This window comes from Engystomops pustulosus, chromosome 1, assembly GCF_040894005.1.
Source record: "Engystomops pustulosus chromosome 1, aEngPut4.maternal, whole genome shotgun sequence".
Lineage (NCBI taxonomy): Eukaryota > Metazoa > Chordata > Amphibia > Anura > Leptodactylidae > Engystomops > Engystomops pustulosus.
The window spans coordinates 288964269-288990030 of record NC_092411.1 but is presented as its reverse complement, the minus strand read 5'-3'; the positions used below and the strand labels follow the sequence as shown (position 1 = coordinate 288990030).

The following is a 25762-nucleotide window of genomic DNA, read 5'->3' as shown; positions in this document are numbered from 1 at the left end:
CCCCCCCCAATAATTTGCCCTCAATGTTACCCTAAACTAAATGATGCCCTGCCTAATCATGCCCACATAAAGGAGCACTCTGCACACTCCCCACTAAGAAGTTGCCCACAGTGCCCCAGTGTCCTCACAGCCCCCAGTAAAGTCCCCTCTAATGTCCACCTGAGCTCCCTGCAATGTCTAAAGAGCCCCCTGTTATGTCTTCCACACCCCCCTGTGATGTCCAAAGAGCCGCCTGTTATGTCTTCCACACCCCCCTGTGATGTCCAAAGAGCCCCCTGTTATGTCCATAGATACCACTCTAATGCCCCCCACAGCCCCCCTGTAATGTTGAAAGAGCCCCTTCTAATGTTCCCCACAGCCCCCCTGTAGTGTTTCCAGAGGCCCCCCAGTAAGGTCCCTCACAGTTTCCCTGTAAATGTCCCTCACAGCCCCCACTAAGAACACCCACCACAGTGCCCAATAATGCCCCCCCCAGCCCCCTAATTTCCTCACAGGCCCCAGGGGTGTCCCCAGCGCTCCCTGTAGCAATCAGCAATGTCACCCACAGGACTAAGTCGTCTGATTGTGCCTCTCTCCCCTCCCCCACTGCATAATAAAAAAAAAACAAAAAAACACTGATACTCACCTCAGTCTCCTCCGGCTTGTCGCTGTTCTCTGCAGGACCGAGTCGTTGTGACGTCATCACCCGGCGTCTCCTGCTCCCGGCAGCTGTAGTGAGCTGCTTGCAGCAGGAGACGCTGTGTGATAGCGTCTCTTGCTCCCTGTAGTGGAGAACGGAGCAGGTGGCTCCTTCACCACTACAGTGCTAATCAGTGCCGTCGGCTCCGTTCACCATTACAGGGTACGGAGTGGGGATATCTTCCCAGGCAGCAGGAGAAGTGTCCTGCTGACCCGGGACATTCGGGGCACGAGGCAAAAGATCCTGGGCACAGGCCCTGGATCTTTTGACCTAGCGACGCCCCTGGCCCCATGGATGAACATATACTTCCCTAAGGTTGTCCAGAGGTGTCATAGAGAATTGGTAGGGTGTCCAAAAACCTGCAGATACATTTTTCTTAGGTGCATAACCAAGTATCTGTTTCAGTTCCAGAACCTAAAGTAGCTAGAGCAGAGGACCTGCACCCAGGTGATGAGATAGTCCTGATGTGACACCTGAGAGTCTTTTGAAGGGTCATCCCAAGTACCTCTGACACATCAACGTGTAGAAACTACAACGAGACAGCGACAGCTGAAGAAGAATGGCGCTGGACCCAGAGACTACAGAACATGAATCTGTGTAGCTCGATGTTGCTATGGACATTATTACTCCTACCACTCCTACTACAGTGTGTGCGCCGCATACCATGTCTAATAGTACTCAGGGGTTGGTAGGCTGACATGTATGAGGATATACACCAATAGGATGTAGAGATTCTACCCTTTACAATGGATTTACATGAATTGTGTTGTGATGTAATGATGTGATGCTCAGGAGGGAAGCAGGTGAAGTGGTCAGATAAGTCCTGGATGTGTTACTAGCACATGTCAAAGTGCCACCTGAGCAATACCTGAAATTACTCACAAAAGGGAGGAATTGTGAGGGAATAGAATCCCAGTTTTAAACTGTTCTTCTACCCCCCCCCCCCCCCCCCAAGTACACAGATCATCTTTCAGAGGCTATTGGAATGTGGGTATGGTCAGTAGGTTCCTTTGTCTCAAGAACCTATAAAAACTGTCTGCAACCTAAATAAATGGGAATTCTCTCAAACATGTGAAGGTCTGAGTGATTCACCGAGCAGCTCGTACTATACAATGATCTGGTAACACATCACATCGAGATATGGGGATATTTCCCTGACAACCTATTTAGAATTGCATGTGGTTGCAATGTCTCCTTCAGTTACTTATCACTACATGGCACACACATACCACCAAACCATCCCGGTTTTTAGACACTTTCCCTCCATCACGGGTGTCTGAAAGAATGTCACAGGCTGCTTCTGTCTCACCTGCATTGCCCCGCCTCCTCCAGGAGGCTACAGGCAAAGCATGGGGAGGAGGCTGGCAGACAGGATGCGGCTGGAGGACAGGTTGAGGCTGGGGGACAGGAGGCTACAGGAAGAGGCTGGATGAAGGGGCTGATGACGGGGCTACAGGAGGAGGCTGGAGGACAGGGGCCACATGAGGACAGTAGGCTACAGAAAGTGGTCGCTGGAGGACAGGGGGCCACAGGAGAAGGCTGGAGGGCAGGATGAGCATGGAGGAGGCTGGAGGAAAGGATGAGGCTGGAGGACAGAAGGCTACAGGAAGAAGCAGGAAAAGGAGGCTCGAGGACAGGAGATGGCTTGAGGACAGGGAGCTACAGGAGAAGGTTGGAGGACAGGAGGCCACAGGAGGAGGCTGAAGGAGAGGAGGCCAGAGGAGGAGGCTGGAGGACAGGGGCCAAATGAGTTCACTGGAGGACAGGAGGCTACAGGAGGAGGCTGGAGGACAGGGAGCCACAAGAGAAGGTTGGAGGATAGTAGACCACAGGGAGAGGCTGGAGGGCACAGAAGGATGCTGGAGGACAAGAATCTACAGGTTGGCGCTGGAGGACAAGAGGTGTAGGCTGGAGGAAAGGGAGCCACAGGAGCAGGCTATATGAGGAGACTGGTGGACAGGAAGAGGCTGGAGGACAGGAGGCCACAATATGAGGACGATAGAGAACAGGGCCCAGAGCATGTGAGGAGGAGTAGGAGTACAGATAGTATTATGTATATGTTTGGGGCGATATAGTGGAAGATCAAATATAAAGGAAGAATAAAATTAAAAAAGGGTTTCATATGTTGCCGGGGGCCATCAATTTGGGGGTTGGGTTCATTATACTATGTGGGGGTCATTATGTCGATATTGTACTATGCTTGTAGGTGGGGCAATGGGCGTGGTTTTAGAAAAAAAGGGGAGGGTCTCTTGTCCTTCTTTCTCTTGCCCAAAAGTTGAGAGTTATGCACACATATTTTACATTGTGCTATGTAATTTTTAATCTGGTCATTCATACCAGGCCAATACACAGATTCCTGTACATAGAGTGTAGGCGGCCTTCTATGCCTAGATGTGTAGAGTGCAAGTTGTTTAGTATGGCTCTTCTGAGAGATTCTGATATAACAGCTCTATCTCCTTTAAACCACTTTCTGGATTTGTGACGTCACCCTGTCTCACGACAGGGTGACACATCGGTGGGTGGTCCTGACATCGCTCGAGGACAACCCCGCAATGGCATCACAGGACCAATATGATTTGTCCTGTGACGTCGATCGCCGCCATTGGCCAGTCAATCCAGCCTGGCTAATGACAATGATCTGTGACACTGGGGAGCAGATCTTACTAGCCCCACGCTCTCCAATATGATCCCATTACTGTTCCCTAAAACACACTATTATCCTCTCCCCATTGTCCATTTTCCCTTCCCTACCAGCCGCACTCTTAAGTGTGATCTGTTTGGTGGAGTAGTAGTCGTTGGAGAAGTAGTAGTCACGTGGAGGAGTGTCACGGGTGCCCCTGCGACCCTTATCCCGGGTCGCAGGCGCACACGTGTACCTCCGTGTGTCCCCAGAGCCAGCCTGCACAGGAACTCACCATTACCGGCTCCAGCGGCGGTCTCCATGATGCCCGCACTCTAGCGAGCGCACGACCAATGAGATGGGGACGCGCGCGCCGAATCGCCCATTTTTACATTTTGAAATGTCTGTATAATTTATTTTGATGTCACTTGGGTTACAAATCAAATATCGGTTTTCCGGATTTTCAGAAATGACTATTTTGGAGATAAATACCATTTTGAATTAAATTTTACATATTTAGCATCAAAACCCCCTATATAATCAACACATTTTCAAATGTGTACCCATCAAACTATCAGAAACAGCTTTTAGGAAGATTGTTATGCCCTTCATAGTAATTCAATCAAAATGGAGGTGAAATTTAGAATGGTCAAATTGTGCCATTTATATGCTCATTTAGCCCTAAAATTTATACATTTCGAAAATATAAAAAGAGAAAACCCACCATACAATTTGTTCTACAATTTCTCCCGAGTACAGAGACACCCCACATGTGGCTGGGACTTGTCTTATGGGGGCACAGCGAGGCTCAGAAGGGAAGGAGGAACCTGCAGCTGCCAGGATTTTAGTTTCCTCATTGGCCCCTTTTGTCGGCTATAAAATTGTTGCTTTTTCGTTATTGGGGCCATGTGATGGCATTTTTTTTTTTTGCGAGATGAGATGTTTTTTCCAGTGTTGCCATTTTAGGGTTGGTATCACCTATTGTAGAAAATTTAGGAACTATTTTTTGCGGGCAGGAGTAGAAAAGCATCAATTCTGTACTGGATTTTTGACTTTTTTTTTTTTTGGTGTTCACCGTATAGCCTAGTTATCTTTATTCTATGGGTTGAAACGATTATGGGGAAACCATACATGAATATTTTTTCTTACGTTTTACTAAATTTATAAAACCCTAATGTGGGGAAAAATCTATAATTTTTGCATTGCCGTCTTCCAAGTGGCATAACATTTTTACTTTTTTGGCTATGGAGCTGGTTGATGGCTTCATTTTTGCGGGACATGTTGTACTTTGCGCAAAGTCGCACCTGAGGAACCGCCTGGTAGTACTTCGCAGCAACAAGTCCAAACTGCTTTGCCGCAGGCTCTTGTGAAATGTGAGGCATTCCGGGTAATAGAATGTCCATCTTGCTCAGCTTTGACCACACTTCCTTTCTTTACCGTTTCATGTTATTCTGCTGGGTCATACATTGGACAGGTCTTGTGGTTATATTTGTGATGTACAACCAATCTGTCACACCTCTCTATAAAAGATGGATGGGCATGACGTTTCTTGTCTACATACTGCTTTATTTTCTGCTTGTTGTTGAAGTCTGCTGGTCTCACAGTAGATTCATCAGGAATGACATGGCTGGCCGCGATACACCAGCAAGCCACATACCCTCAATGACTTTCTGGAAAGTCAGGCTAGTTTATTTGGACTGTACCACATGTCAGAAGAACAAAAGGTCAATATACTGATTAGTCAACTTAATGGCGCAACCCAAAAAAAGTTCAAGTCCTGGCCTGACTTCGACAAAAAGACTGTAAAAGAAATCTTTATTAAATTGAAAGGCGCCTTTGACACCCATACAGCCGCAGAAATAAAGATGCAGTATGATAAGATGTTAACAGAGCAATTTGTGGAAGGCCTGTTATCTGAGTCCAGCAAAGCCCAATTGCGCATGATGTCCTAACAAAATCCAGACATGGACTTTGCCTAGTTTAAAGACCACGCCACCCGAGTGCTGCAAGACAGCACCCCTGCTTATAGTGAGCCAGTAAAGCAGTAGTCTATCAAGTGTCACCTGGGGGCAGTAGCCTCCGTGCAAATATTGCCTGGTTCACATCGCCAGATTAAAGTTGAGGACCCCTCTGCAGATTTGAGGTTGCAGGTACAGGAGTTATCCAAAAGCGTTGCTGCTTTGTCTAAAACTGTACAGCTTCTCCAAACTGGTACTACCACCGAGGAAATACAACTAGCTTCCAGTCCAGATGATCTTCCCTGGCATCGGCCATGGCGTAGACTGCCGCCACAGCGATTATCCTGCACTGGACGTCGTCCCACTGACCAATTTGATACCATCAGATGCCCGATGTGCAGACAGTGTAATAAGGTTGGTCAGATTGAAAGGGGTCGTCCTTTAAATGGGCGGGCCGCGGGGAAGTGGACCAATCCCTGGGAGTAAGACAATCTGGTCCATCTAACTAGAGCAATAAATATATAGGAAGAAGACCATTGATAGCCAAGGTGATAGATGGTCTCCCTTTGACGGCCCTCCTTGATACCAGTTCACAGGTAACCATGATTCCATATGTTGTATAACAGAGGTAAGGGACTGACAAAGACTTCATCAGACGCCCAGATGGTGACCTGTCCGTGATAGCCAGTAATGGCCAGCCACCAAGGCAAGTGGGGTACAAAGAGGTTACCATTCAGGTGGGACGGGCAGAACTCAAATCTCAAGGTGTTGTAATTGTTGATGTGGAAAGAGGTGAAAGTAACCCTTCTGTAACTTTGGGAATGAATGTTATTGAAAACTGCTTGGGCGAGGTTTTGACTATGTTGAGGGATATGACCATGTCAACCCCCATATTTCTAAAGATGGAGGCAAAACATGTACTACAGTGTCAAGGGATTATTTGAATCTTTTTCCAATCCAGTTGTTTGGAGAAATCGATGAAGAGAAATCCTTCAGGAAGTGGAGCCTTAAAAAAAAGGGTTTGAGCTGTGTTAGGCGAATTTACAAACTTTGACACAATTGGATAATGCTGTAGTAGTGCCAGTGATGTGTTTTCCGCAGCCATCCTTACCTGAAAACCCCTGGAACCATCCCAAGAAGATGAACAGCCTATGCCGGACTGTGAAGATGCACAACGCCAAGACTCAGAGAATGTGATTCCAGCTAGCAGCAAGCCTGCCAGGCCGGTGGTAAGTCAAAGAAGTAGTAGAAGATCTTCAGGCATTCCAGTATTGTGAAGATCCCAGCGCAGCACACAAAGTCAAACCCCTGTTCGCTATGCACATGCCTATTTATGATATAATTACAACATAGTAATGATTCTTGAGTATTACAATTAGTGCTTTTTAGTTATTTACTATGTTTATTGGACTTTAATATATTTTCAACTGTTAAAGGACTGTGTCCTCAGCAGAGTGCGAAGGACTAAGTCGTCCGCTGAGTGATTCTTGGAGCCCATAGTCTGCTCCTCAGGCTATGGAGGATCAAAAGGGACTCCACCATTTCTATAATAGTTAAGCATTCACAAAAACGGCAGTACAACTTCTCTGCTCTACCAGCCACAACAGTATTTCTAAAACAGCTGGCACAGTAACAAAATATGGTCTGTGTGCTCTGCAATGTGCCCAGAGACCAAGTTAGGGAGTCGTCCATACCTCAGACCTAGACTTAGGTGCAGGCCAGAGATAAAGATGTTGAAAATATTACAAAATTGTACTATTGCCATGTATTCATGTGAATGTATTATTGACAATGTGAATGTATACTAATCTACTAATACTCAGGATACTGCTGTGATAGAAAAGAGGGTCGCTGGTATTGGCATGGGACTTACCGGGACCAAATATGGAACAGGGTATCAGTCCCGAGGCCTCAGTAGCTTCCTTGGCCTGTGGCAAACTGAGTCGGTTGTTTGGCTTTTATGACGGACAACCTCAAACCTAATACCCAGGGGTTCAACAACCGTAAAGAATCAGGGATAAAGTCTTGCCAGAAGCCACTCCATAGGATTCATGGATGCCTACCTGCTGGAAGGGATAATAGTTCTTAATGTGTCTTTAGGACGCAGGAACCATGTAAAGTGTTATTGTGCAGCAAGGATTACCTATACTACCTTACACAATTGCTAAAGTTTTATGCAAGGTTTTTATGCCACACCCTGGTGTTCCTCATGGTGATGTGTAAGATGCGTTTGGAAGCCATCCATAGGCTTTTGCATTATGCTGCCAATGCACAGTGTCCACCCAGAGATGATCTGAGTGCCCAATTTATGGAAGTGTATACGCCCGAAAGGCACAAATCGATAGACGAGTACCTGGTACACTTCAAAGGGAGACTTCAGTTCCCCCAGTACCTGCCCTATAAGAGGGCAAGGTATGGCGTGAAGATGTATAAGCTGTGTGAGAGTGCATCAGGGTACACTTATATATTCAGGGAAGGACTCTAGAATAGTGCCCCAAGAATAGTGCTCCCTGGGAATGTCCGGAAAGATAGTCTGAGATTTGGTGGACAATTTTTATACTAGCACTACCCTGTTCAAGAGCCTCACTTCCAGACAAACTGCGGCATGCATTGCTGTTAGGCAATTGTCAATGTCAAGGAGATTTTAATCGTGAATGTATAAGATTGGCTTAACTATAGGGTAATTACAAACTTTGCTGAAATATATGGCATCTATTGAAGCGTCCAGGCCTCTTTACAACTTCCTGGAGATCCTTACAACCTGATAAACTCTGACCTGCAGAATGTTCTCTGGTGACCTCAAAAGCCATTTGGTCACCTCTCCTCTGCACCCACACCCACCCCTGCATCTAGGGATTTGGAAACAAAGAACTATTAAACATTTCTGGACTCTCCACCCTCATAAACACTTTGCCCAATCATGAATGACCCTCTGGACTAATTAATGAATGGGCGGTTCTGAAACCTGAACCAAACTGAGAAGATATAAAACAATATGAAATCCAGAAAATGATGTTCACATTTTGGGGGCTGCTTGACCAGCTGAGTGCGTTCCTTATTTCTCCCACCTCCAGGGAATCAGGATTTACTTTAAGTTGTAAGTTACTGTTATTTTTCTCCCTTTTTATTTTATAACTGTTTTGCAGTGTTGTGTGTCCTTTTATTTTGTAATTCTTTTGTTTTTAACATCTTTTTTATGCACTGACCAACTTTTTGTAATTAAAGATTTTCACTTTAATTTTGGTCCCTGTATGCTCTGCGAACTCATAGCCTTGTGAAGTGTGGTTAGCTGTCTGACTGCTAGAGTGCCGAGTGTGCATGTCTAGTGGTGTGACAAGGTGACTGCTAGGGAGCTGAATGTGCATGTCTAGTGGTGTGACAAGGTGACTGCCTGAGAGGGAAGAGTTGATGTAGAGTGGGATACTTATTGGTCCCAGTATAAATGCAATAAGTGGTGGCAGCGGGTCTGGTCCTGGGGTGCTGGAGCTGTATGAGGTGTGATTTATCCTCAATTTGTGTCCTGAGTGAAAGGTGAGCGCAAGTTTGAGTAGGCTAAATTAACCCGTACAGTTGCACCCCACGTCACGTGACGAGGCGGCGGCGCCCTCGCCGTGACAGTCGTACTCAGGACAACCTGGATAATGATGTTTGTGTTGCTTGTCTAAAGTGGCATGAGTTGTGCATAGAGATGAGCGAGCACTAAAATGCTCGAGTGCTCGTTACTCAGGTCGAACTTTTCCAGATGCTCGAGTGCTCGTTTCGAATAACGAACCACATTGAAGTCAATGGGAGACTCGAGCATTTTTCACTCAAAGAACACATTGAAATAACACTAAAGTGGAACACATTGCAGATGTTTGCAGATGTTTTCACTGAAAGAACACATTGAAAGAACACAGTGAAGAACACATTGCAGATGTTCTTCACATCTGCAATGTGTTCTTCACACATATTTTTCTTCACATACTATTGTGAAGAACACCGCTTGGCGCACGTGACTTCCGATAAGTTAGCAGATGTTCGGACCATCTGCAATGTGTTTTTCGCTGTTCTTTCAGCACCCGCTCCGCTCCTTCATGCCCGCTCTGCTCCTCCATGCCCGCTCCAGCACCGCTCCTCCATGCCCGCTCCTCCATGCCCGCTGCGTGATGCACTGTTCTTCACTGTCTTTTCTTAACCCTAGAATGCATGACGTTAGAAATATACATATTAACGTAATGGGGGCCTTTTAGGCCCCCCATGCCCATAATGTAGAAAAACACACTTAAATAACTTTCACAATAAAAAATGAATAGTGGGGGGCGGAGCCAGCCAAGATGGCGATAGGACGCGGCTAAGCTGAGCTCCGTGCAGAGCCGAAGCCAAAGGGACGAAAATAGCCCAATCTATGGGGAAAGCGGGAGCCAACAGGACCTCTAAGCGCCTCCAGAGCAGATCGGTGTCTGCAACACCGATCCGCAATTATTTCTCTCCGCTCCAGCAGCGATCTCTATCCCCGGAGAGGACCCGCGGCAGAAGAAGCCCGCCGCCATCTTTGCCACGTGCGGCCCCGCACTCGCGGCACCGCCGCTCACCACCAACGAAGCGGAGGGGTAAGGAGAACAGGACAGTGTGTCCTCTCCCCACACTAGAGCCCCAAAGCCCTGCTCAACCAGGCACATTGCCTGAACCACAGCACCCGGGGACTCCCCTCCTGAGTCCCGCGCTGACACCGGAGGGACACCAGGTAACGGGCGGCAGAGGCACAGCATTGGGATTCCCCCAGTGCAGCACCCCAAGCACCATGCCAGCCTCCTCAGAAGGGGCAAAAATCGTGCCCAGTAATAAGAATAGCCCACAGAAGGGCAGGGTGGAGGGAGGATCACCTCTAAACGCAGGGGCTCCCACTTTCTCTCCTGGAGCTGCCACCTCACTGGGGTCATCCAGCACTAGCCCCCCTGGGTCTGGGTCTCAAGCCAGCATGCCTGCAGACCTTCCACCACCAGAGGAAGCTGTCCTCACTTTGAGAGGCCATCCTGAATTACAAGCCCTACTTGCACTGCTCCCCTCTAAGAGGGATATGGACAATCTAGCTGGGGAACTTCGTGGAGCCTGGGACAGGGACTTACAAGTGGTGAGAGAAGACATAACTAATTTACATGAAAGTGTGGCAGCTTTTGAAACGTTTAAGTCTGAAATCACTTCTGCAGTCACTGTGCTACAAGAGAAGCTGGAAGATCAGACAGCTCAACAGCGACATCTAGTGGCACATATTGATGACATCGAAAACAGGAACCGCCGCAATAATATAAGGATCAGGGGTCTTCCTGAGGCTACACATCAACCGGATTTAGTAGCTACATTAACAGGAATATTTAACATGCTCCTAGAACGCCCTGTTGATACGCCCATTGAAATGGACCGTGCACATAGAGCGCTGAGGGCAAGAAGTGCTGATCCCTCGAGGCCAAGGGATGTGATATGCAGGATACATTTCTACAGTCTAAAGGAACGAATTATGCAAAGAGCAAGGGCAAAGGGAGAACTGGACTTTGATGGAGCTAAGATCAGCCTGTTTCCAGATCTTTCTAGGCGCACTCTGCGGCAGAGGGCGATCCTGAGACCACTTCTATCGCAGCTCCAAGAAAGAGGTATATCATACAGATGGGGTTTCCCCTTTGCCCTATACGCTCGTTCAGGCGATACACAGTCGACTCTTACTCACCTAGAAGATCTTCCGGCTTTCCTGCGGGACTTAAACCTTCCACCATTATCCCTCCCGGACTGGGATGCTCCAAACTTAGCAGCAGTCGGACCAAATCCAGGAGCTTCAACATGGGGAAATACCCGAAACCAGCGAGGAGCTTCACCTAGACCCCGCAGACAGCAGAGGCGAAGGCGCCGTTCCAACCCAGATTCCCAGGAGGACTGAGAACACACACGCCTGCTGCTGGAGTGGTGAGATGGATTGAAAGATCCGCTGTTCTATACAATAGGATATTATAGATATATATGGTTATTTTTTCTTCATTACAGGAAACAGTGAGCAGAGGTTTATTATGTTAATGTTTACCTCCCATGATTGTCATCATTTCGTGACTACAAATGGTTCAGTTCCCTAACATGTTAAACACGTTTTATTTCGATTCTCATATTTCGGCCTGCAGGTACTCTTTACTTAGATTGACCGAATTACACATCGAACTTGGAATACGGTCAACTCCGTGACGAAGACCTATTTTGTGCTGTCACTCACCCCCAATAGGTGAAACCTTGGTATAGTACCTAGGTTTATTTGTGCTGATCGCACAGCAGATTTTCTGCTACAATTAATACAGTTGCTATCCACTAGATAGCTTGATACAAGTTTTGCATTTATATAAGACTTCATTTTCACTAGGGACTCCCTTCCCCATCTGTTACCCTCTGCCTTCCCCACAAATCCCCCTTCTTACCTCTTGGCCTTGTCATAAGTCTTGCAATGGCGGTACCACTAAAGATCGCTTCATTTAACGCGAAAGGCCTCAATATCCCTGAAAAGAGGTCCAGGGTGTTGTATAACTTTCACAAACAACGAGCTCATGTCTTATGTATACAGGAGACCCATTTTAGCTCGACCCAAACCCCCTCGTGCAAAAATCGCTACTACCCTGTATCTCACCACGGCACTAACCCTCAAGGGAAATCAAAGGGGGTGTCAATATTCTTCCATAAATCTGCCCAATGCAAAGTGCTAGAAACTAAGCTAGACCCAGATGCCAGATTTATATTCGTAAAATGCGAGATACAGGGAACATTGTACACAATAGCAAACGTCTACGCCCCTAACTCAGAGCAGACCTCCTTTCTGGTAAGGACGCTTGAGGAACTCTGTACTTTTGCTAGGGGGTCACTGATATTGTGTGGAGATCTAAACCTTGCTCTCAACCCACTTTTGGATACGTCCTTAGGGAAATCTTCTATATCCTACAACAAACTGAATAGAGTCAGGAAAGCCCTACATGCCCTACAGCTCTGTGACGTATGGAGATTAAGCCACCCGACAGACAGAGACTATTCGTTCCTATCTATGGTACATAATACCTACAGTAGAATAGATTACATCTTTGTGCAACACCACCTCCTTTCGCAGGTCCAAGACTCTGAAATAGGGTCGATCTACCTATCTGACCATGCTCCCGTATCATGCACATTAGGTATCACGCACCAGAAAAGACGCCCATTTAGTTGGTGACTGAACAAATCCTTACTGACAGACGGACTATGTTTATCAGATCTTAAACAAACGATAATAGCTTTTAATTCAGATCAGAGACATACCTTTTCTTCGGAAGCTCTTAAATGGGAGGCCTTGAAGTGTGAATTAAGAGGGGTACTCATGAGACATGGGGGTAGGTTGAAGCGGGAGAGGGGAGCCAAAATTTCTTCTCTTCTTGCCGCTCTTCAGAACTTGGAAGCTCAGCATAAAAAGACGCTACAGGAAGCTACTCTGAGAGAGCTTACTGCCACCCGACAAGAACTTAACTCCCTGCTGGAAGAGGGTCAGAAGAGACTAAAACATATATATGCCCGCTCGTTGTACGAATGGGGTAATAAGCCCGGTAGACTACTTGCGAGAGCTCTCAGGGATGCCAGGGTATCAACATACATCCCCTCCATCAAATCACATAATGGAGCCCAAGTACACAAAACTGAGGAAATTGCAGAGGCCTTCACTGAGTACTATAAGTCATTATACAATCTACCACCACCAGAGACAACCTTCCAACCACCTCAGCCCCCCCTCTCCCTGACCCAGTACATCAAAAAAACAGCACTGCCAACCATACCAACGGAAGAAGCAGAAACCCTAGACCTCCCTTTCTCCCCCGAGGAGCTCAAACAAGTTATTAAACTTCTTCCATCAGGTAAAAGCCCGGGGCCCGACGGCTACACAGCGGCGTTATACAAAACCCTACTGGAAGACCTTTCCCCCAACATACTTGCGACATTTAACTCCATATCTGATAACAACCTTTTTCCCCCTTCCTTCCTATATGCTCATATTACAGTGATACCGAAAAAGAGGGCAAAGACCCCCAACTTTGCCCAAGCTACAGGCCATTCTCTTTGATCAATGTAGACGCAAAAATTTACGCCAAACTACTATCTTGCAGACTAGCTCGCCTCATGGGTACACTAGTCCACCCTGATCAAGTAGGTTTTATACCAACGCGGGAAGCAAGGGATAACACCCTGAAGTCCTTTTCCCTACTACACCCTGCGAAAACCAGCTCCACACCGTTTTTACTTCTCTCACTAGATGCAGAGAAAGCATTCGACAGGGTGGACTGGGGCTTCCTAGAGGCGACCCTACAGCAAATAGGACTGAGAACGACAACGCTGGCACGAATCAAAGCCCTGTATGCCCTCCCACAGGCGCAAATACGAATAAATGGGTCCCTCTCTCCCACCTTTACCATCCGTAACGGCACACGTCAGGGCTGCCCCCTCTCCCCTCTCCTATATGCGCTTGTAATCGAACATTTATTGAAGGCGATACGTACAAATGAAGCAATTTCGGGAATTAAAGTAGGAGAGCAAATATATAAATGTTGCGCGTTCGCGGACAACACTACCAGGTCCGATTTTCAGGAAGCTACAGAAAATTATAAACCAATTCCTATGGTCCTCAACTCCTCCCAGAATATCCAGATTAACTCTGATACGGAGGAAGCACCAGGGAGGCTTAGGTTTACCAGAACTTACACAGCTATTACACAGCCGCGACCTTGGCACGCATACTGGACTGGTTCCACTCTAGGAAAAACAAGCTCTGGGTACACATTGAAAACACCTTTTCCCCAGTACCTCTGACCATACTGCCTTGGACAGCGACATATATACACCAGAACTTTCACCTCTCCAAAACACCATATGTTACCTCTCAGGTCCTTAGACTAGTAAAAAGAATGAGTAACACAATGCAATTATTCTCTACTGATGGACCTATGACACCAGTGGTTGACAACCCTGACTTTCCGCCAGGATGCCTCAGTCAGTTTCTCCGTCCCCTTAGAGACGATAAACCCCTGACTTTTGCTAGACTGTTAAGCGACACAAGTCTCCGGCCCATTGAGGAAGTAGTAGGAGCGGACACCTGTACAGACAGACTGAGATGGGAATACACGCAACTGAGACATTTCTATAATGCCAATAAAAGTAGCCTGAAGCTACACAGGTCTATGACCCCGTTTGAGTTATTATGTACATCAAAGACTCCCATCCCACACGCGATCTCTGCAATCTATGATTTGCTGCTAGACAAATGGGCGCTATCGGACTTACCATATGTTAAGACGTGGGAACTTGAGCTAGGCAAAACATTACCAGAAGACGATTGGGCTAAAGCATTTGAGCTTTGCCACAGGCTCTCCCTATCGGGTAAAGCTCAAGAAGCAAACTTTAAAATATTGTCACGATGGTACTGGACCCCTGCGAAACTGAATAAAGCATATCCCTCGTGCTCTGATGAGTGCTGGCGATGTAGGCAGGCGTCAGGAAATATGACACATATCTGGTGGGGATGCCCCCTGTTAAGGCCACACTGGACCAGAGTTATTAGACTCATAATGAAGCTAACAGGGATCAAATTGAACGACGAACCCACCACCCTACTACTAAATCTCCTCCCGATTCCCAATGCGAAAGCCAAAAAATTGCTAGTGGGTTTTGTGTTAATAGCGGCTAGGGCTCTGATACCACGCCTATGGAAATCCACTAGGGTCCCTACTTGCTCTGACCTTCTATCAGAGATATCGCTCCTACATAGGATGGAAGAGCTCACAGCAGACACATATCACACGACCGAACAGCAAATTAAAACCTGGGGACCATGGCTCGACTTTAGAAACTCACAGGACTTTCTCTCCTTCATGTAAATAGCTAAAAAAGATTTTCTCTAGCTGACACTAGACTCCCTTTCTCCCCTATACCTTTCCTCCCTCCCTCCTTAGAGATGGGGCTTTCCCTCCCCAACAACAAAAGGGATCTATAGGAATATAGACAAGGTTTAGACATTTTATACTCGCTATGATAAGATGTTATATTCTTACAATAATAGCCAATAAAGACGAAGCTCTGATTTCAAGGACACCATATTCTTGACAAGACTACATTAACTACGTTAAATTGTTATGTATTTATACTATCTGTTAACTACAGGCTTACTTAAAAATGTATAACTTGATTAAACACTTTATTGTTAGTCATAGGCACCTGCGCCTGCGTGCGCGAAAGGCGCTTGTATTTTCTTTTGCTTCAGTACAATATATGTGCCTTACAATGCTGATTCTTGCTGTACCATGTATCTTGTTCAATAAAAGAATGATACAAAAAAAAATGAATAGTGGACAACATTTTAATTATAAATTTTCACAGAAAACACCAAAAAATCTTTTTTTTCCCCCAAATTTCACTCAAAGACATGAAGACACAAAAATGCATAGAAATCTATAGCAAACTATCTGCAGCTACATTTTTATTCTAACTTTCTTTTCTATTATATTAATCTTCCAAACAATTCTGACATGTTATTTTTTTCAGAAGAGTGTTCTTCGCAAACAGTTTCCTTACAAGTGGAACAATATCGCTCAGTTTTCCTCTCTATGTTTTTTGGACACATGAAACAACGCTTTCTCCTGGCTCTGGAATAATCTGAGACTGTACGCCACACCGTTTCATTGCTTCTTTAGTTTGCTTTGGCAAGTATTTCAAGTCGCTTTGCTCTATCATGTGAGGCATTACAAGTTCCTGACAATTTAAATTTTCCTAAATTATAGAATATTTACCGCCTCAAAAAGGTAACTGATCAGAGAAATGACACTACTAACATAAACTACAATGTCTCACGAGAAAACAGTCTCAAAATCACAAGAATATGTTAAAGCGTTGAAATGTTATTACTACAGGAAGAGACAATGGTAATTTTTTTTTTTTAAAAAAAAGGGCTGAACCTTAATGTACAAACAGGCTGCGTCCATGAGGGGTTAAAGGAAATCTACCATCAAATCAGGCATGATAAACCAGGGACACTTACTCATAGATCCAGGCACCGGGACTGTGGTAATCTTCTTATATTTCTTATCCATGACAAATCTTCCTTCTAAAACCTACATATAATTATGCTAATGAGCCTAAGGGGCTCTAGATGACATTACCAGAGCACCAGTTCAGTTCCTGTTACTCAACATTCAGCAGGATGTCCCAGCCAGCACTCGTTGCAGGTGTAATGTAAGTTGTTCGCATCGCTCCCCGGTGTAAGGGAGCGATTCATCTGCAATTAGTAAGAAGAACAGTACAGAATGAAATGTCATTTTCTTAAAAGGGTTCCCAGCATACTGAAATTGATTACCAAAGCTGCAATGTTATCTGTATTTTTAACAATTGTAATCCTAAATATTACATGCAGCGGGGGGCGTGACTAGCATTGGGGAATCCGCCTACAGTTGCCTACCGGATCAGCTGGGCTGCGCTGAGGGCCGCTGCAGAGAAGAAGGCTACTGCTCTGTCTGCACACAGAGGGCCTGCTATGACCAAAGGGTGAGTGGGGCCTGGCTGAGGGGGATCGCTGGCCGAATGGAGGTCCCGAGACCTGCCACATGTTGACCGCCGCCATCTTGGCAGCAAATCCTGACCCAGGGCAGTAAGCAATCTCTTTAATCCCATCAGTGTCTGATTGTACTGATCTGCTAAGGCAGTGATTTTCAACCTTTTTTGAGCCGCGGCACACTTTTTATACTTAGAAAATCCTGGGGCACACCACCAACCAAAATAGCACAAAATGACACTAAAACAGTCATAAAAGGCCTCCCTTTACTAATAAAATGCCCCTAGCTGCCTCCCTTTACTAATTAACACTCTTTTTAAAAGGGTGGGGAAATAATTTAGAAATAATAGTATGTCACACATCTGAGGGATACTTAATAAAGCAAGAGATGTGTATTGATGACACATGAAATTTTATTGAGTAAATCATAAAAACAAACTTAAAAACCCAAACATGGGTACATACCACAAGAAACATTTGCCTGGGGAGTTTTTTGTGGTATGTACCCATGTTTGGGTTTTTAAGTTTGTTTTTATGATTTACTCAATAAAATTTCATGTGTCACCAATACACATCTGTTGCTTTATTTTCACACCTTTACTAATTAAAAGACCCTAGCGGCCTCCCTTTACTAATCAAGAGCCCCTAGCGGCCTCCCTTTACTAATCAAGAGCCCCTAGCGGCCTCCCTTTACTAATCAAGAGCCCCTAGCGGCCTCCCTTTACTAATCAAGAGCCCCTAGCGGCCTCCCTTTACTAATCAAGAGCCCCTAGCGGCCTCCCTTTACTAATCAAGATCCCCTAGCGGCCTCCCTTTACTAATCAAGAGCCCCTAGCGGCCTCCCTTTACTAATTAAGAGCCCCAAGCGGCCTCCCTTTACTAATTAAGAGCCCCAAGCGGCCTCCCTTTACTAATTAAGAGCCCCTAGCGGCCTCCCTTTACTAATTAAGAGCCCCTAGCGGCCTCCCTTTACTAATTAAGAGCCCCTAGTGGCCTCCCTTTACTAATTAAGAGCCCCTAGAGGCCCCCCTTTACTAATTAAAAGGCCCTAGAGGTCCCCCTTTACTAATTAAAAGGCCCTAGAGGTCCCCCTTTACTAATTAAAAGACCCTAAAGGCCCCCCTTTACTAATTAAAAGGCCCTAGAGGCCCCCCATTACTAATTAAAAGGCCCTAGAGGCCCCCCATTACTAATTAAAAGGCCCAGCCTCCCTTTACTAATAAAAAAAAAAGACCCTAGCTTCCTTCCTTATACAAATAATAACATTATATACTTACCCTTGATGTCTTCTTCCGCGTAACTTCTCTCCTAATGGCGATCCGGCCATCTTCTTTAGCTCCTGCACCGCGCGGCCCATGTCACGTGACTTACGCGACCTGACGTCAGGTCGCGGTCAGGTCGCGTAAGTCACGTGACATGGGCCGCGCGGTGCAGGAGCTACAGAAGATGGGCGGATCGCCGACGCGGGGCTTGGAGGTAAGTATGGGGGGCAGAAACACAGGGGCTCCCAGCGGCACACTCAACCATGTGCCGCGGCACACAGGTTGAAAATCACTGTGCTAAGGAACCCAGCAACACAGACACAGTGTCACTCTGCAGCACAGCAGTATAAATAGCTACAGTTTTTATCCTGAAATACTGCTTCATTCCTGGCGGTGACCTTTATCCTGAAATACTGCGGCATCTTTAGTTACAGTTTGTACTCTCGGATGTTGTCACATCGCTGTCTGCAGTTAGTATCCTGAAATATTGACGCATTGCTTGGACGGACACAGGAGAGACGTCTCGTACTCCGCAGCCACTACACTCCGTCCAAAATAAAGCTAAACCAGGAGCTGGCGGTACAGCAGTGTCAGCAGAGGCGGGTGAGGAGACTCGCAGGGAGAGGAGACGTTAGATTTTGCAAATCTTGCCTTAGAAGGCTAAGAGAAAGGGTACAGCATACGGAAAAGGGGATTTTGCATGGTGAGGACCGCACCATAATGTCCCCAGATCTCTCACCACCCTTAAACCAGACTCAGAGGCACTGTGCCATGCCGCAGCATAAACTACTAACCTGGAATGTTAGAGGCATGAGCATCCCTAAAAAAAACGATCCTGGTAAACCAGATTAATAATCTCCACTCACCTATAATCTGTCTACAAGAAACAGACCTCATAACAACTAGGACTCATCTCCTAAATAAACGCTGGATTCAATGGGGGGCACACTCTTGTTATAGCTCAGCATCACAAGGTGTGTCCATGCTGGTTCATGGATTTGTGCAATGGGAGTGTATTCCTGTTATAGCTCCTTCACAGGTCCCTATCCCGAATAGACTATATTGTAAGCTCAACAAACTTGATACCTTACATACAAGATATCCAATACCTCTCGTGGGTTGTCTCTGATCACGCCTCCTTAATGTGCACAGTAGGTTCCTGCTCTAATTTTTATAATGTATAAGGTGATGGTTCAGACTTTCTGGCTCAGCCTGATAAATGCCGATGATGACGTTCCAGAACCCGATATCCTATCCTATTGCCCGATATCTCTGATCAACACCGACAATAAGCTTCTGGCCAAAATTTTGGCTGAGCGACTTAAGAAATGTATTAGGAGTGTGGTCCACATGGATCAAAGGGGATTTATGCCAGGGTGTTCCACAATGGACAATCTCAGGAGACTGTTTTTGAATCTTCAGTCGGTACCATCTAACCCGGGGGAACGCACTCTTAATGCTAGAAGCGTCAAAAGCTTTTGACACTTTGCAATGGGACTACATTTGGTTAACTCTGGAAGCCATTGGTTTCGTTGATAGATTTATAGCATTGGTACAATTATTATACAACGATGTATGCACGGATTTTAGTTAATGGGGAGATTTCAAGGGAGCTGAAATTGAGCAGAGGCTCTAGACAGGGTTGTCCATTATCGCCACTATTATTCGCTATTGCTTTAGAGCCCCTAGCTTGTAGAGTTCGTCTGTCGCAAGATATTCTAGGTTTTAGATACGGTGAGATTCATGAAAAATATCATTATATGCAGACAACATCCTGCTTTTTTGTGGTTCATATGAAACCATTTCAAGAGTATTTACAGTTTTTTCTAAATTCGGGGAGTGATCTGGACTAATGATAAACTGGCAGAAGTCGGCCTGTCTCCCAATAGACCCGCTAGGCGGCTTTATTCCCAGGGATATAGAGATTATGGCACCGGATGGTTATATAGACTACCTGGGGATAAAAATTTCTGTGGATGTACTTAGATTCAATGAGCTTAATATCACACCCTTACTAGGACACATCAGAAAGAAAATTTAAATTTGGAAAAAACTACCTCTCAATCTATTGGGTAGAATTGATTAAAACGCAACTATTGCCAAAATAGTCCAGATTTGAAAATTTATTTTTTAATTGCACAACTAAAAATACTTCTGATATGGGACTCTTTACCTTTAGTATGGACTGATGAGGGTATGATGGAGTTGAATATATTAGAGATACTGGAGACAGGTATATGGGATGGGCAAAACAAAAAGAAATCTCTTCCAACTCTTTTTCTTATGTCGCAGGTGTGGAGAGAGATAAAATCTCTTTGGACATTGGTAGACCTACTCCCATTTACCCCTATATGGAAGAACTTGAACCTGGTGGTCCCTGGGGTTTTCGCCCCACCTTGGATTGCAAGAGGGGTTATATATATATCCACCAAATTATCAGGAATGGCAGAATTAAGCCCTTTTCTGTAATTCAAGAAGAATTTGGGATTACCCAGGTCTGCTACTTCGCCTATTTGCAATTGGCCCACTGGTGGTCCTTTTCTAATAAGGCAGTGATGGATTGGGATAGTTTGCCCCCGGTGATAAATATAATATGGGCCTCAATCAATAAAAAAATTAATAATAAAAAACTTTATAAAATGTTGCTGTTACAAAAACACCACAAATACGTTAATAGAGTGGCCGAAAAATGGGTGGAGGAAGTGGGAATTTTTGAGGATCAGGTGTGGTTCAAAACATGTAGAGATATCTGCAAAATACTTAAAATCCCGTCTCATCGTCTGGCCCAATTGTCCATTCTTCAAAGAACATATTATACACCAAAAAAATTTTCAAAGTTCTCTGGAGAGACGGTTTGTTGTAAAAGATGTGGTAAAGAAAAAAACTGATGATGTGCATACCCTCTATTGAAAATTACTGGAAAGCAGTCATTAGGGTCATTGAGTGGTGCTGTGACTCTCAAATTCCGTTAGACTTCAAAGTTTGTGTGTTGGGCATCTGGCAAGGAGTCGAAGGCTCTGATAGGGGATAATCCGTTGAAAAAAAGTTGCTGTTTCTTGCGAGATTTTGCATCATAAAAAAAAGGTCCTCAGTAGATCCGCCCTTCAATAGCTCTCTGGAAGCGCATAACCAATAAAACAATCCTGGCTGAAAGTCAGGGAAGGGGTTTAAAATTTAAAGCAACCCTTTTCAAGTCATGGTCTAAATGGCTTGATTCCTTTCTCTCAACAGAGGAGAGGAGGGTGTTGGGGTATCCAGCTGAATTGGTGTAGGTGGGTCATGGGTATCAGGAGAGAGAGAGCCCCCTTCCCCCCTTTCTTTTTTTTTTTTCTTTTTTCTCTTGTTCCTTCTCTTTTTTATGTGTTATTTGGGAAGGGTTATTGTTTTATCAAAAACCACTAACTGTAACTGTAATTAAGTGCCAATTTGTAGGGGGTGGGCGGTAATGAATTTAAAAATCTGTATCTGCTTTGAGGGTTGTATAGGCTAGTGTGGGTGGGTGGTAGGGGGGTTTAAAGATACTTCATGTTTTAACCCAGGCTGTAATGGTACCTTGTGAATTCTTGTATATGTACTTATGCTTTTAAGATCATTTTTTGTACCATATATCTTTTTTGTACAATAAAATAAATTTAAAGGAAGACGTTCCAGAACGATTATTAGCATTTATCCAGATACACCCACCTGATCTAGACCACCGGTTTGGTATAGGATACCATGAAGACCTATCTCCACACCTGTTTACAATTTGCAGTCTCCCATGTTTAAAAGACATCTCAACGTCAGGAATCAGAGCTAGTTGTACTATGTAAGAGTCTAGATCAGCAGTACATTTCAGATCCAATAGATCGGAGTTCGGAGCCAATAGAAGGCTGACAATAAAATGCTTCTTTATAGAGAAAAAGCCTTTGAACTAGACAATCAATTTACCAAATTATTGAAGTATATCGCACACCAACATTCCATGTTCCCGCACATTTTATCTATACGATCCTCTAGTGATACCTTGTTCTCTTCACATAGGGAAATAATATATAGGTTCAGGATCCGGACCTTTATCGGTCTACTTTTGTAGATGGAATCACATACTCTACCCCTAGTAGTAGACTTCTGATTAATGGGGAACTCTCTCCTGCTATTTAACTCCATAGTGGAACCCAGCAGGGATGTCCCTTGTCTCCTCTGCTGTTTGCCTTTGCAATTGAGGCATTAACCATTAAATTACAACAGGATTGAAGTTACATGGGAATTGCTGTGGGGTCTAGAGAGGAGCGGGTCAGCTTATATGCCGGTAACATGATCTTATTTCTGACTCCCTTATTAATGAATTTGGAACTTTCTCGGGACTACAAGTGAATTGGTACAAATCTGTCTTTATGCCGATAGTTCCCTGTCCTTGGGAGGTTCCGGACCACAAGGAAGGTCTTAAAATGGTATCATAAATTAAAGGGGTATTCCCGTTTCAGCAAATTAATGTTATTGTATGTATTATAAAAAGTTATACAACTCTTCAATATACTTTCTGTATCAATTCCTCATGGTTTTCTAGATATCTGCTTGCTGTCATTCCATAGAAAGCTTTATTGTTTACTTTGAGGTCAATGACAGCAAGCAGAGATCTAGAAAACCGTGAGGAATTGATACAGAAAGTACCATATATACTCGTGTATAAGCCGAGTTTTTCAGCACAAAAAATGTGCTGAAAAACCTCATCTCGGCTTATACACTAGTCAATAATAATAAAAAAAAAATTAATACTCACCCTCCGGCTCTCGGAACCTCGGCGGCGGCTCCCGGTCCTCGGCGGCGGTTCCTGGTCGTGGCAGCAGCTCCCGATCCTCTGCGGCGGCTTCTCTCTTCTATCTTCACATGCCGGCAGTCGCGTCTATGCGCCTTGCCGGTGGGCGCACAATATGATGTAGCGGTGTCGCCACTGATGACGTCATCAGCGGCGACACCGCCGCATCGCACTGTGCGCCCGTCGGCAGGTCGCATGGACGCGACTGCCGGCACATGATGATAAAAGAGAGAAGCCGCCGCAGAGGATCGGGAGCTGCCGCCGAGGACCAGGAGCCGCTGCCGCCGAGGACCGGGAGCCGCCACTAAGCATCAAAGGTGAGTATCATCGGAGGGTGAGTATTAAGTTTATTTTTTTATTATTCGCTAGGCATACTGAGGGCAGGCTGTATACTTTTTGGGGCAGGCTGTATACTTTTTGGGGCAGGCTGTATACTTTTTGGGGCAGGCTGATTGTATACTACTTGGGACAGGCTGTATACTACAGGGGCTGGCTGGTTGTATACTACAGGGGGCTAGCTCGCTGTATACTACACCCTCGGCTTATACTCGAGTCAATAGGTTTTCCCATTTTTTTTTTGTGGTAAAATTAGGGGCTTATACTCGGGTCGGCTTGTACTCGAGTATATACGGTATATTGGAAAATTGTATAACTTTTTATAATACATACAATAACATTAATTTGCTGAAATGGGAATACCCCTTTAAATACACAGGTATGATGTTCACCAAACTACATCGAGAACATGTTACAGGCCCTCTGCTCTCCTATGTGAGAAAAAATACTGGAAAACACTGTTGTTATCGCCTCCGAGGTGGATTAACTTAGTGAAATTGATTATCTTCCGAAATGTTAATATGTTTTAGAATACGTGGCAGTCCTGATCCCAAAAAAGTTCTTTAAAGAGCTTCACGCGCTAACAGAGACATTTGAATGTGGCACATCAAGAGCAAAGTTGAGTCTATTTACCCTACAACACCCAAAAGATGAGAAGATGAGGCAGGCATGGCACTGCCAGACTTTTACCAATATTATATGGCCGGCCAGATCAGATACCCCCGTCATTGGGTGCTGAACCAACCACTTCCTAATTCCGAGCATCACCTAATGTTATACCTGAACTTCTCCACATTATGGCGGGTACTAGAGTGCTACTGAGCGTTGTCTCAGATCCAATCGGGAGACAGGACAAGGTCAATCTCTCCCAAGAGAGACCAGCAGCTCTGCGTGCCAATACCCCATGGACTTCATCCAGACTGTTGCCCAAGCAACAACCTGCCCCTAACTGCTGGACCAGGGCTGATGTACACTTCTCAACTCTGGATCCACAGCCAACCAATCCAATGCCTAGTCTGCTTGCAGAGAGGAACTTCCAGCCTGTTAGGTGCTGCCTTGTTGGACTGTATGCCATTGTTTCTGTCTCCATGTGTGATCCTTGGTCTGCTGCCGCTAACACCAGTGCCTCCCTTTTACCATCTGCCTGGGGATAAATTCTCTCTGGTCCATAACAAGTATTGATGAGGCTTCTTCTTCTGGGCCGAGACACCGTGACATAACCTATTGCTAGGCCACACTACATACCAGCCACTCAGGTCCCAGGGAAAACAGCTACCCCCAAACTACGATCAGACCCTCGGTGGGATGAATGTTGCACTTACAATGCTGCTTGGAATAACACTGACCTGTGTATATCCATATAAGCCAAGGATCTGAGCTGCTGGGATAGAGGTGGATGAGTGGTGGTCTCCAATGACCCCAGCCAGGGGGCCATGACCCTCACAGGAGTAGTTGGGTATCAGCTTATCTCGTCCAGACAGAAGATGTAGAATACATTTCACAGCAAATCTCATATCTGAACATGTCTCTAATAAATACATTCCCAGAGTAATATTGGGTAATATGTTTGGATTCTTGTTAATTTCTTCAATAACAAAAAGGAACACAATAAGACTCATAGTTCCTTCCAAAGATGGCCTGTAAATATACAAATAATAAAATATTATAACTTAATCTTGTAAAATAAATCCCCTCCCTGTAAGACACCATATATGTCATTTGTAGTTGGAAGCCACTTATCACTTCTTAGTGTGTAGCTGAGGTGTAGTAATGGCCTAGGCACAGGAGGTCAGGCAGCTCCATCAGCAGTAGCTGGACTGTCAGGCAGGGCCACCACTAGGAATTTCTGAGCTCCTGTCTGGCAAATGAACCTCATAATACACACCTTATTAGCAGCACAACCTTATAATACACACCTTATTAGCAGCACAAGCTTATAATACACACCTTATTAGCAGCACGAGCTTATAATACACACCTTATTAGCAGCACAACCTTATAATACACACCTTATTAGCAGCACAAGCTTATAATACACACCGTATTAGCAGCACAACCTTATAATACACACCTTATTAGCAGCACAAGCTTATAATACACACCTTATTAGCAGCACAAGCTTATAATACACACCGTATTAGCAGCACAACCTTATAATACACACCTTATTAGCAGCACGAGCTTATAATACACACCTTATTAGCAGCACGAGCTTATAATACACACCGTATTAGCAGCACAACCTTATAATACACACCTTATTAGCAGCACAAGCTTATAATACACACCGTATTAGCAGCACAACCTTATAATACACACCTCAGCTGCCACTGACCTCACCCTACACACTGCTCCAGAACCTAAAAATAATACACACCGCAGCTGCTCCAGAACCTCCTTATACACACCTCATATGCTGCAGAACATCACAATACACACCTCATCTGCTGCAAAACCACAATATATATACCTTATCTACTGCGGAACCTCATTATATACACCTCAGCTTCTACATAACCTCCTTACACACACCTAAGTTGCCG

General features: G+C 45.1%; 1 long non-coding RNA gene across 2 annotated transcripts in view; it reads right to left on the bottom strand.

Moving 5' to 3' along the window:
- LOC140113519 (uncharacterized) overlaps nucleotides 1-25762 on the bottom strand; it is a 136911-nt gene that overhangs the window by 42391 nt on the left and 68758 nt on the right. Inside the window, exons 5-6 of one of the 2 annotated variants that reach the window (XR_011852722.1) lie at nucleotides 24566-24857; nucleotides 16314-16550 (exon numbers count right to left, since the gene is read on the bottom strand). This is a non-coding gene — a long non-coding RNA (uncharacterized lncRNA). Of the gene's footprint in view, nucleotides 1-15686; nucleotides 16551-24565; nucleotides 24858-25762 lie in introns of those variants that run through there. The other variant, XR_011852721.1, reaches the window with a different exon arrangement.